Raw genomic sequence first — 11,049 nt, forward strand, 5'->3', positions numbered from 1 at the left:
TGCTGCTGCTGCTTGCCCGGCCTCGTCGCCGCGTTGTCACTTGTTCACGCACAGCCAGTTTCCTTTTCAATCACGCGCCCGCCCGGACTTATGGAAATTCTTAATACCCGTCCCCCTGCCCCGACCCTCGTCCTCCCCCTCGCGCCCCACGTTTCCATTCTACCCACTCGGGGACCAACTCGCGCAAGAAACAAATCCCGGTGTTTGCAGATTTTCCACGCTCGCCGTCGTTCATTCGCTTTATCGGTAATGAGAACGTGTCGCTCGGGGGGTGAAAAAACAGCCCCTCACCCTCTCCCTTCCTCTCTCTCTCTCTCTCTTTCTCTCTTATACACACGGCACACACACACACACACACACACACACATTCCGTTTGGCTGTCTCGCTCGCTCGGTGTTTGAAGATAATGCGAGCGTCGTCTGGGGGATGGTGACGGCAGGAGACGAGACTTTTTTGTCCGATACGCGAACTCCGTATTTTCGAAGTTGCTGGTAGCCCCCGTGTATCGATTCGCTGGGACTTCGCGTGGCTCATTGTTGGCAACTTTTAACGTATTGTGACCGTAATCCGAGTTTTTGTACAACAGCCGGGCCGGACCCGTTGTTAGAGTTTCTTTCGACCGACTCGCGGACAACCGCGTCCTACATCCTTTTCATATCATCCGAGCGCGCGCGGATGGAATTAATAATAATCAAGCCGCGGATTTTTGCGCGGCTTCACAATTTACGCGGGATGCTTTCCGGAGATCTGGCGAATGGTTAATCGTTGAGCAAATAAATCGAATGTATAATACGGCGTAGGATAGATATTATATATTCGATTGCGTTCGAAGATTCATTTTGTATATTAGATTTATTGTTTCCTTTGTTTCGTCTGAATACATTTTTCTAAATACAGTGGTGTCCTAAAATTGTGCTATTTCCGGGAGGTGAGAGGTTCCTGAAGTTATTTGAAGTAACTTTTTCCTTAGCGAAAATGCGATCCGCCGCTTCGTTTACGAGTTATTCAGGAAAAACGCTGACCAATGAGAGGCGAAATCAGCTGGCGCGAGGCGGTGCGAGGCGGCGCGATTCAACGAGCGCGCGAAGCCTAGTTCGCCTCTCATTGGTCACTGTTTTTCCTTAATAACTCATAAACGAAGCCGCGGGTCGCATTTTCGCAAAGGAAAAAGTTACTTCAAATCACCTCAGGAACCCTCCAATTCCGAATTACGAGACAATTTTGGGACACCCTGTATAATCTGGTGTACGATAAGTATTATAACATATTTTATTACGTTCTCGAAGTTTACGTGTACGCGTGCTTGTATTTTTATCGATCTGATCGTTAAAATTCTATAGAATCCGGTATAAACGCGAAAGGACAGATTTATCGCGGGAAGTATCGCAGTAAAAAGCGATCGTTTCACTTCTCCACGCCGCTCGCTTCGTAATTTACATACGAAGATAAAGTAGAAACATCGGCGGCCTGGTGATCCGGTAATACAATTTCCTTCCGTTTATTGTAAGGCTCCGGAGATTTTCGACCGAGGATTTCGGTCTCTACATATACCGTGCCGCCCCCCAGATGTTAGGGTTGCGCGATTCTTCGCGCCGCTAAAAATGGTACTCAGAGCCACGGGCTCCCGTAAAATCAGGGTTTTAAGGAAAGGAGAGGAGACTTTCCTGACGGGCGGGAATTTCTCTCACGGGTATACCGAAACTAAATTTTTCTTTGAACTCTTTAGCAGGAGTTACCCGTTGTATAATAGAAAATTTCTCAGGGGATTCTGACATTGTATTTCTCATTTCATCACTTACCCTGTCCAACGTTATTAGATTGAAAGTCCGCAACACGGACTACGGATAATATTACTGTTACGTCATTTATGAAAGACTGCATTTACTTTGCTGCGCCCTTCGCGGGAATATTTTTAAAAAATTATACCATCCGTTTGCAAACCTGTATTAAGATTTATTGTATGTAATTGTGGAGTCATACATATTATATTAATGTTTAATTCACTATATTAATATATTATATAATATACTATAATAATAGATAAATATATATAAAAATATGGAGTATATAAATATTATACGAATATACTAAATAATAATACTATAATAATAATAATAATAATAATAATAATAATAATAATAATAATAATAATGTACTAATATACTATGTAATGTTATATTAATGTTTAATTTACTATACTCATATATATTATATATAATATACTATAATAATATATAAATATTATACGAGTATACTATATAATAATACTATAATAATAATAATAATAATGTACTAATATACTATGTAATGTTATATTAATGTTTAATTTACTATAATAATATATAAATATTATACGAGTATACTATATAATAATGCTATAATAATAATAATAATATACTAATATAATAATATTAATATTATACAGTACAAATTATATTATAATATAATGTAGTATAATAATAATAAAAATAATAATAATAAAAGTTATTATTAATCGTTGTTCAAGACTGTTGCAGCACTTTTCGATCCCCGCAGCGACGGGTATTTCTGTCCTTCATAGCGCACTGGTTTGCATAGATTGCAACGAACGCGGGACAAGGTTCGGCGTTCTTGAGGCCGGAAACCGGCGCGGCGCGGCGCGGCGGTTTTAACACGTGTAAATTACGCGTTTGGAAGGAGCCTTCGGTTTTACGGGTTCCCGGGGCCGTCTGCCAGGTATTTTCAAAGGGACGGTAGAACGTATAATCGCACGGCATCGCCGGGCGAAATTTATTATTGCGCTTCGCGACGCGCCAGGTCGCCAGAAGATGGACAGAGCCCGGGCTTATCGGCGCATTCTTCGCGAACGTTGCAAGACAACCACGTTCACAGGGACGCGGGCCGCGTAATTCACGTAACCGTTGCCCAGGTGAATCGATATGTTACGCCGCGGACACGTGGACACGTCGGACGGTATTCGAATCGATGCAGCGGCGGCGGCAGCGTTAATTTGCAATTAATGCCGGCCGAACGGGGACATTCTTGTCGCTTTGTCGACGGAAGTCGGGGTGTCCGGCCGGGATTTTGCATCGGATTACCGAATGCTTGGAATTTTGACAGCGGCCGCGAGTGCATTTGCGCCGTTTCAAGCGGATCGCTGCGGCCGGCCGAGCTACAAAATTTCCGGGGCCGCGTTTTGTCGCCTTGTCGATGCGAAACGTTCGTCCGGTTTTAACAGCGTCAACCTCGAAATGTTTGCTGTCGCGGACGGGCTTGCTCCCCCCTTCCCCCCGTTGTTCGGCGGGGATTTGTTCAAATTGTTTATAGCTTTGAATTACGATCCGAGGTCCGGGCGGCGCGGACACAGGATCGCCGGAAAAATACAGACCGCGGCGGAAAGATTTGCAGATTTTCGAACACGATTCTCTCGGATACTTTTCGATCGCGATTCTCGAGAACGAATGCCGTTAAATGCAACAAAAGAGAATCCGCGACTATTTTACGCGTTAGATATCGCTCGTCGATTTATTATTATTACATCGTTTGCAGTGAAATGTGCTATCATTTTTTTCCATTGTATTTCCATAAAAATTCGTTCTCATTCGAATAAAATTTTGTCGAGATTCTTCTGATTGATTGCAAGATGCAGAATTAATTGCAAGATTGTAATTGCGGCGATACGATAACGTTTTCAAATTGTTTAAACGTGTTTGCTTTTCCGAACAACCCGTCTCATCCCATTTCAGCTGGAACGCTGCGATAACAGTTTTCATAGAACGAACGATGCCCAATTCAATTGTGCGAATAGAATTTTCATTGCAGTAAATAAGTTATGCGAATCGCTGAACGTCTCTCCGTACACTTCCGGAATTTAAATGCGCCGCTTTGCAGCGATTACGATCTCGTGCGACGCACCTGCATAGTTCCGTATTATAATTTTTCTACGATTTTCGTGCAATCGTTGTGATACATGAGCCGTTTATTTTGAAAGTGGCACAAGTCACTTTGTTTTTAAGTCGATATATTAAATATATTGTTTTTGTCAACAACTATAAAAACGAGCCGCAATTAGGGAGAAATTACTGCACTTAACACTTTGTAGCTCCGCATTTTTTCTCACCTGATTCACACCCAAACAGCCATTTTGTCTTCCAGGAATTCCGTGGACTTTTAGCATCGACGTAACAATAAATTACATAGCCGTAAGACTAGCACAGGGCAATTCACGGCAACCCGAAATTTGACATTTCCGAGAGAAATTGCTGTACTTGGAGCCCCCATTTTTTGTGAACGTTCGCATCATTTGTTCGAATTGCGGATCCTAACGAAATCAGAACGACAGAAAACAGATATCGGTAACAGATAAAAAGTATCGAATATAATTTGAGCCGTTTATTTTGAAAGTGGCATAAGTCACTTTGTTTTTAAGTCGATATATTTAAGGGTTTGCGTTTTAACACGTTTAAAAATATGGATGCTAACTTGCGAGAAGATTTACTTGTATTTGTTATCTCAGGATACTGATATTTTTCTCAGTATAAATAATTTCGCATAAACATTAAAAAATCACCACTTTTCATTACGGTAAAGTGACTTATGCCACTTTCAAAATAAACGGCACACATATGTAATCTGTAACATTTTTGGTACCCCAGAAGCTTCAGGACCTATTGTACAGTAATGTCTCCCTAACTGACGCTCGGATTGTGCAAAAAAAATGGACAATTTCGGAAGAGGAGATACGATTATTCGAACCTCGCGGCTCGTTTTCATAATTATTGACAATTCGTAACTATAGAAGCAAATCGTAAGGCTCGAATAATCGTATCCCCTCTTCCCAAATTGTCCATTTCTGTGGACGATCTGAGCGTCAATTAGAGAGACATTACTGTACAAACGAACGAATGAACTACGAAATTCGCGCGTTCGAACGAGAACAAAGAAACTCCACAATTCTAATCATCTTTGCAGCGCCTAAATTACCGGGAACGTACAACCCGTCGTAATTAGATTTTACGTATTTTCCTTGCCGCGCGGTTACGGAACAGCGAGCTCGTTATTCGGAGCGCGCGGTTCCCCGCAATGTTCCGAAAAACAACCGCGAATTACAAAATCCAAACGAAATGTTCGTTCGCGATCGGATTCATTAAAAAATTTCCGAACGAGGCCGGGTCCCGTTCGCTCGATGTTCATCGCGCGTCACGGTGTTCCGCTTTGTTTCGGCTCGCGTCGTTAACCGGTTCGGCGGATTTTTCGCAGCCAACAAATTTCTCAAACAATTCGACGCAGAGGCGGCGGCGTCGGCGTCGGCGGTGCTCGCGGTGCTCGCAAATATTTTTCGTAAATAATTTCTGTGCGGGCCGCGCGGCCGCTATTGTCTCTTTGGGGTCGGTTCGACGCGGGTCTCGCGCGAGTGCCGCGCCGCGTTTCGCTCGATCGCGCGGCCCGAGCCAGACCCGGGGCTCTATAAATTCTCTTTATCGGTGCACGCGCGAAGTCACGCGTAAATAATTTACGTCAGTCGCGTGCGAACACTTCCCGTCCCTTTGTCGACGAAAGTTGGCGCGGCCTGCCACGCCGCGCGCGTTTTATTCGCCGAAATAATTGTTTGCCCGTCCGTGGGAATTTTCTTCGGGAGCCCGTTGGCGCGGCGCGGCGCGGCCCTACGCAAATTTATGCATAAATTTACACGTAAATAACGAGCCGGCGGGTCGTTAGCAATGGAGATAATGCTATTTCTACCAGCGACGTTGTAATTAAATTGCGCCGGGGATGTTCGATAAGTGCGCGAAATGCTTTCGCACGGCCGGACGTTATTTATCGCGTCGGCGTAGGCGTGCGAAGAGTTGGCCGTGCCGCGGTGGAAAGAAAAATAAAAAATAGAAGAAGAGAACAACAGCGCGACGGACGCCGCGTATGTCGGGAGGGCGAATTTCAAGATGCATGGGAATTCCTTGGAACCGCCGCGAACATCGCGGCGAAATAATTAATAATCGATTCCGAGCCTGATTTCGCTGCCGGCGGATTAACTTCAGCCCGGTAAGGAGAAATTGATTATCAACTTTACCAGCGTGATTTAGAGTTCATTAGTGCGCCGCCGCGGCGGGGCTCGTACACACGCCGCTCGATTTATCGTCGCCGTTGCGAAAATATGTCCGTTGCTTTTCAACGCGGGGAAAAAAATTGCCCCCGGTGAGATTGTTTAGGTTGTGCACGGCGTTGGAACGTTTTGCTCCACGCCGCGTTTCACCGACGAGATTGTAGTGTCGTAGACTTCTCTCGATTAACGCTAGAATTATAGTTATTTCACCAGGAAATGTTCGGAGGTCGGAATTGAAACCGGCAGATCCGAGAATAGTAAGTCGCGATGTTTTGGATCTTGCGGCTCGTTTTTGTAGAAATTCGGGACAGTCGGCAAAAAAAGGCGTACATAATAATGCTAGAATAAAAACGACGGCTTAATTTTTTATTTCTAAGTTTTTGGCACGATTCGAGGGGAATTTAGAGGCTGCGTGACACGATTCGAAGGCGATTCGGAGGCCATGTGACACGATTCGAAGGCAATTCGGGGGCCACGTGACACGATTCGACGGAGATTGGTCTTGTAGCTCTGCGATTTTTCTTGTCTCACACTCGACGTCGATCCTTTGTATCGACGCAGTAATAAATTACATAGACGTAGCACTAACACAGGGAAATTCAGAGCAACCCGGAATTTGACATTTCCGGGAGAAATTACTGTACCGAGCCCCTAAACGTTTCTAATGTACACTGTTTCATAACAATGGCGAAATTTACTTAAACTACGCTTGAATGAAGAAGTTCGTAGAAAAATTTCTGACAAGAACATTCTCACAGTATCAAAGATAAATAAAAAGAAAAATCAGAAACCGGTCATCTTGACCGGTTATGTCAAGATAGTTTCACCGTTAATGTTCGACTTTCGCTTGAAATGAAATAGATTCCAGTAGAGATAACGACGTTCAGAGTCACATACGCATAAAAAACGAACGAAAATCATCGCGCCTCGAGAAGACAGCAGTTTCTCTTGACGCACGAATGTAAACAGAATCGTTCAACGTAAAAGCTCCAATAAATTGAACGCTGTTGGCCGTACCTTTGGCAAGTGTATAACAGTCGCCACGATCTCGCGACCTCGATTCATTTACAATTCTCAATAAATTCGAGAATAATCATTCCACCTAGACGCGCGAAATTCCCGAATCCTTAAAAATACGTCTTGAATCGAACGATAGACGTGCGTGTCGACTTCACCGTCTGCCCGATGAAGCGAACCGCGGATACGCGGAGCTGGCGAGGTCATTGAAGTCGCTATTGAAGACGCGTTCCTAACAGTCTCTGATGAACTAATAGGCAAGCAAACGCGTGCGAACGGCGTCCTACATCAAACGGGCTCGCAGCTGCCCTTCGCAATCCCCTAACTAACACGGCCGGGGACTCGAGGACCAAATATAGAAAGGGCTGCGGCTCAAGAAAGGGTAAACACGGCGGCGGGGCTCCTTAACGACGTCCTCTCGAACCTCGAAATTGTTCGCGGCGACAAGTCACAGGCTATTCGGGCCGCTGGTCAGTCTCAGAGAGAAGCCATTAGCAAGACAGGCCCGAGTGTACAGAAGCCAAAGGAAAATCAGAGAGTAACATTACCATTGTACGTCAGCGGCCGTGTCGGAGAGAGAAAGAGAGAGAGAGAGGAAGATATATAGAGAGTGCGAGAGAGAGAGAGAGTGAGAGAGAGGAGAGAGAGGGAAATAGCGAAGATGAGGAGAGATAGAGAGTGGCAGAGGGAGAGAAAGCCGGGACAATTCAGCGCGTCTATGCCGCCCGGGGCCATGGAAACACGAAACGAATGCAAGAGGCACGGTGATAAAGAGCACGTGGCAAGAGGCTAGCTGCGGGCCATCTGGAATCGGGCTAATTTGACGATTGAGCCGATGCCAGGATGCCGCGGGATTCGCTTGAAAAACGGGAGCTTGAACGCGCCAGGCCGCGGGAACGCGCGACCATCATTGCGAACACGCGCGCGCGCGCGCCTCCACACGTGCAAGGCTGCACCCTTCGCGCACACCGACGCGTCGGGGCGCCGAGGAAATAATGCCGGGCTCCCCTTGACGATCCCGCGTCGACGGGGATCAACATTTGCGGGACACTTCCTTCGATCTTATTTGCCGCGGCCGATAGGAAAAACCGTCCTAACGGTTCAAAATAATCGATTCCTTTTTGCTTCGATTTTCCGAACGTTTAACGACCGCGCGGAGAAGTTCGAGAAGTCTACCTTATCGGGGGAGAACGCTCGGCTTAAAACTTCCGTCACGTTTTTCACGGAAGTACATTTTTCAACCCGACCCGTCGCAAAATCTCCGCAACTCTGCATCCGATTTACCTCAAAATTTGACGCCGGCGGTTCCGCGCGGAACCGTCGAGACGACGCGGCGTGCGATTTCTGTGTTTGTCCCGTGGAATTTCTACGAAGCGAACACACGCGGCGTTCTTTCGTGCAACGGAAAGATTAAATTCGTTCGAATGGAAATTCGCACGGACGATATCGTCGCGTCGATCCGACGAACGCGCGAAAATTATCTCCGATCGTTCTCGACACGTGCGAATCGCGGAACGTTCTCGTCGTTGGCCTAATCTGAAAGGATGGAACGATGATTCTCCGACGCGAATGCGTTGAAACGATCCTGCTTTCTAGCTCCTGATGTTTATCTTAGCACCGATAGGGTTTGCGGATATGTGCGACGGAGTTTTCCTTCGGACACCTCGCCTCTCCGGTTGTTCTAAACGCGGCGCGCGAAGGCGTGCCATAATATAAATTCGTGCTTTCGAAACAAAGTCGCCGGTTTATCGAGGATTATTGAAAAGTACGGTTGAACTCCATTTGTCTGAATTCCGTTTATTGGGACGAAATATATCGGACAATGCTTCGGCGCAGTCGAACTTCGCCGGAACTCCTACTATCTGAACTGCCGTCGAGCGTTACTCCGAGTATCAGCAATTTCGGCGTATTTTTGCAGCGGAGCGTCTGAGAAGAAGTCTTACTTTGAGTGGAAAGATTTACATTTGCGCTTGTGAATGTTTCTGATTTCATTTGTTTTATAAGTATGCATTTTTCTCTTGTAAATGAAACGTCAATTTTTGATTTTGTCAATCATTATGATGATTTCCTAGCTTTGGAAATAATTCTCCATGTGGATTCTGGGTTTGCTTGAGCACACACACAAGCGTCGCAGTAACCACTTGTTTCACGTCTGTCACCCATTGTTTCCCTTTTAGAACACTCATCGTAGTCCATTTTTGCATCCTTTTTGATTATTCGAAGTTTTCTGTTCGATCTGATTTCAGAAATTAGTTGTAGAAATTCTTGTTCTCTATCCTGACGAGAATCTCCTATGATTGACTAAAATTATTCGATATTGAAAATGTGCGACACAGTGATTTCTTATTTTGATTATGCTGTATAGAGTTTTATAGAGAATCCGTGAATTAATTATTACGGAGCGCTAAAGAATAAGATAAGCATGTTCTTCAGAGATTTATTTCATTTGAAAGTTGTTTAACGCTAAATTTACGGAGCACAAGAAACAGCTGTTTAGAGTAACAATAAGACATTTATTCTGATTTTTAACAAGTGTTATTGTAACGTTCGCCGTAAGTAACATATAAATTTAATAAATAACTCATAACTGTATCTTAATAATAATCGTAAATAATAATTGTAAATTAAAAAATTAGCGACTCGTCATTTTGACAGGTTTCGTAATTCTAATGTTAATAAGGGCACCATATACATATTACACAGCAAATGAATCTTACGTTAGAATGAAAGTACAGTTTTGTTAATGATAGCAACTCGCTCAATTTGCAACGTAATCTGTAACACGCCTACAATTTCATCCATTTTGGCGTACCTTCGGATTTGGTTGGATGATTCTTCGATGGCGCGAAGCGTAAGTAGCGTTATTGTGCGAAGTATCGAAGCTTCTACGTAATTCTAAGAGATTTCGCTGTGTGTAATATATTAATAGAAGGTAGTTGTGTTGCCGCGGCACATAATGGCCGAAAGTTTAGTTTGAACTTCACTAATGTTATCATTGAAGTTAATATATTCCGCTAACTACTTTCGGTATTTGTGTTAGAAGTTCGCAAAACTGTGAACTACAGCTCCTCTCTGCAGTTTTTATAAGTGATTTACGAATATTTTCCCTATAAAATGTCCTCGCTAGACCGTTCCGTGCCAAACGCGACTAATATTAAACCGATTAACGAACTACCGTGTCGGTTATCATAATATAATAATTGCGAAAATTCTCGGCGGTTTCGATTTCATCGGCTTCACATTTTGATTTACATTTTTCTCTCAGGAAAATATTTCCGATACTTTTAGAAATCCTTTGCACAAATTTTTGTTCCCATACGACACTTCACAAAAATTTGCAAAACTCTGGCAAAAGGTGTTCGATCACCTTTTGAAACGCAATAACTTTTCTAAAACTGGTCTAAATGACTCGAATTTGTTTTACACTTTAAAGGGACTAATTCACTGTATAATGACTAAAATATTTTTCTCTAGATTTTGCTACTACTTAGAATATTATTATTATAATATAATAATATATTAATATTATTATTATAATAGAATAATATATTAATATAATATATTATAATAATAATAATATATATATAATATAATATATTATAATAATAATATATTATTATTATTCAATTTTTTATCCGAACCTAGAATGAAAATTTAAAGAATTCGTTTTACAGAGCTCGATGACAAATATATGCACACTGAAAATTGCCTTGAAATCAATTTTAAATAGCGTCCGAATACATTTTGCCAAAGATAGTATTGCTATTTCCGATGAACACACGACGTTACCAATAATAATCAGTTCGCGAAAAATTAATTTCCGTGAAAGAATGTGTTATTGGTTTTCCCGTATCATAAATCGAACGTCCCAACGCGTATCCACTTGGATAAACGTTTCGAACGGCGGCGTCGAGCATTCAAACCGTCCGTCCGCCACGTGGCAGCGAACCATC

Source organism: Megalopta genalis, chromosome 3, assembly GCF_051020955.1.
Source record: "Megalopta genalis isolate 19385.01 chromosome 3, iyMegGena1_principal, whole genome shotgun sequence".
NCBI classification, from domain to species: Eukaryota; Metazoa; Arthropoda; class Insecta; order Hymenoptera; family Halictidae; genus Megalopta; species Megalopta genalis.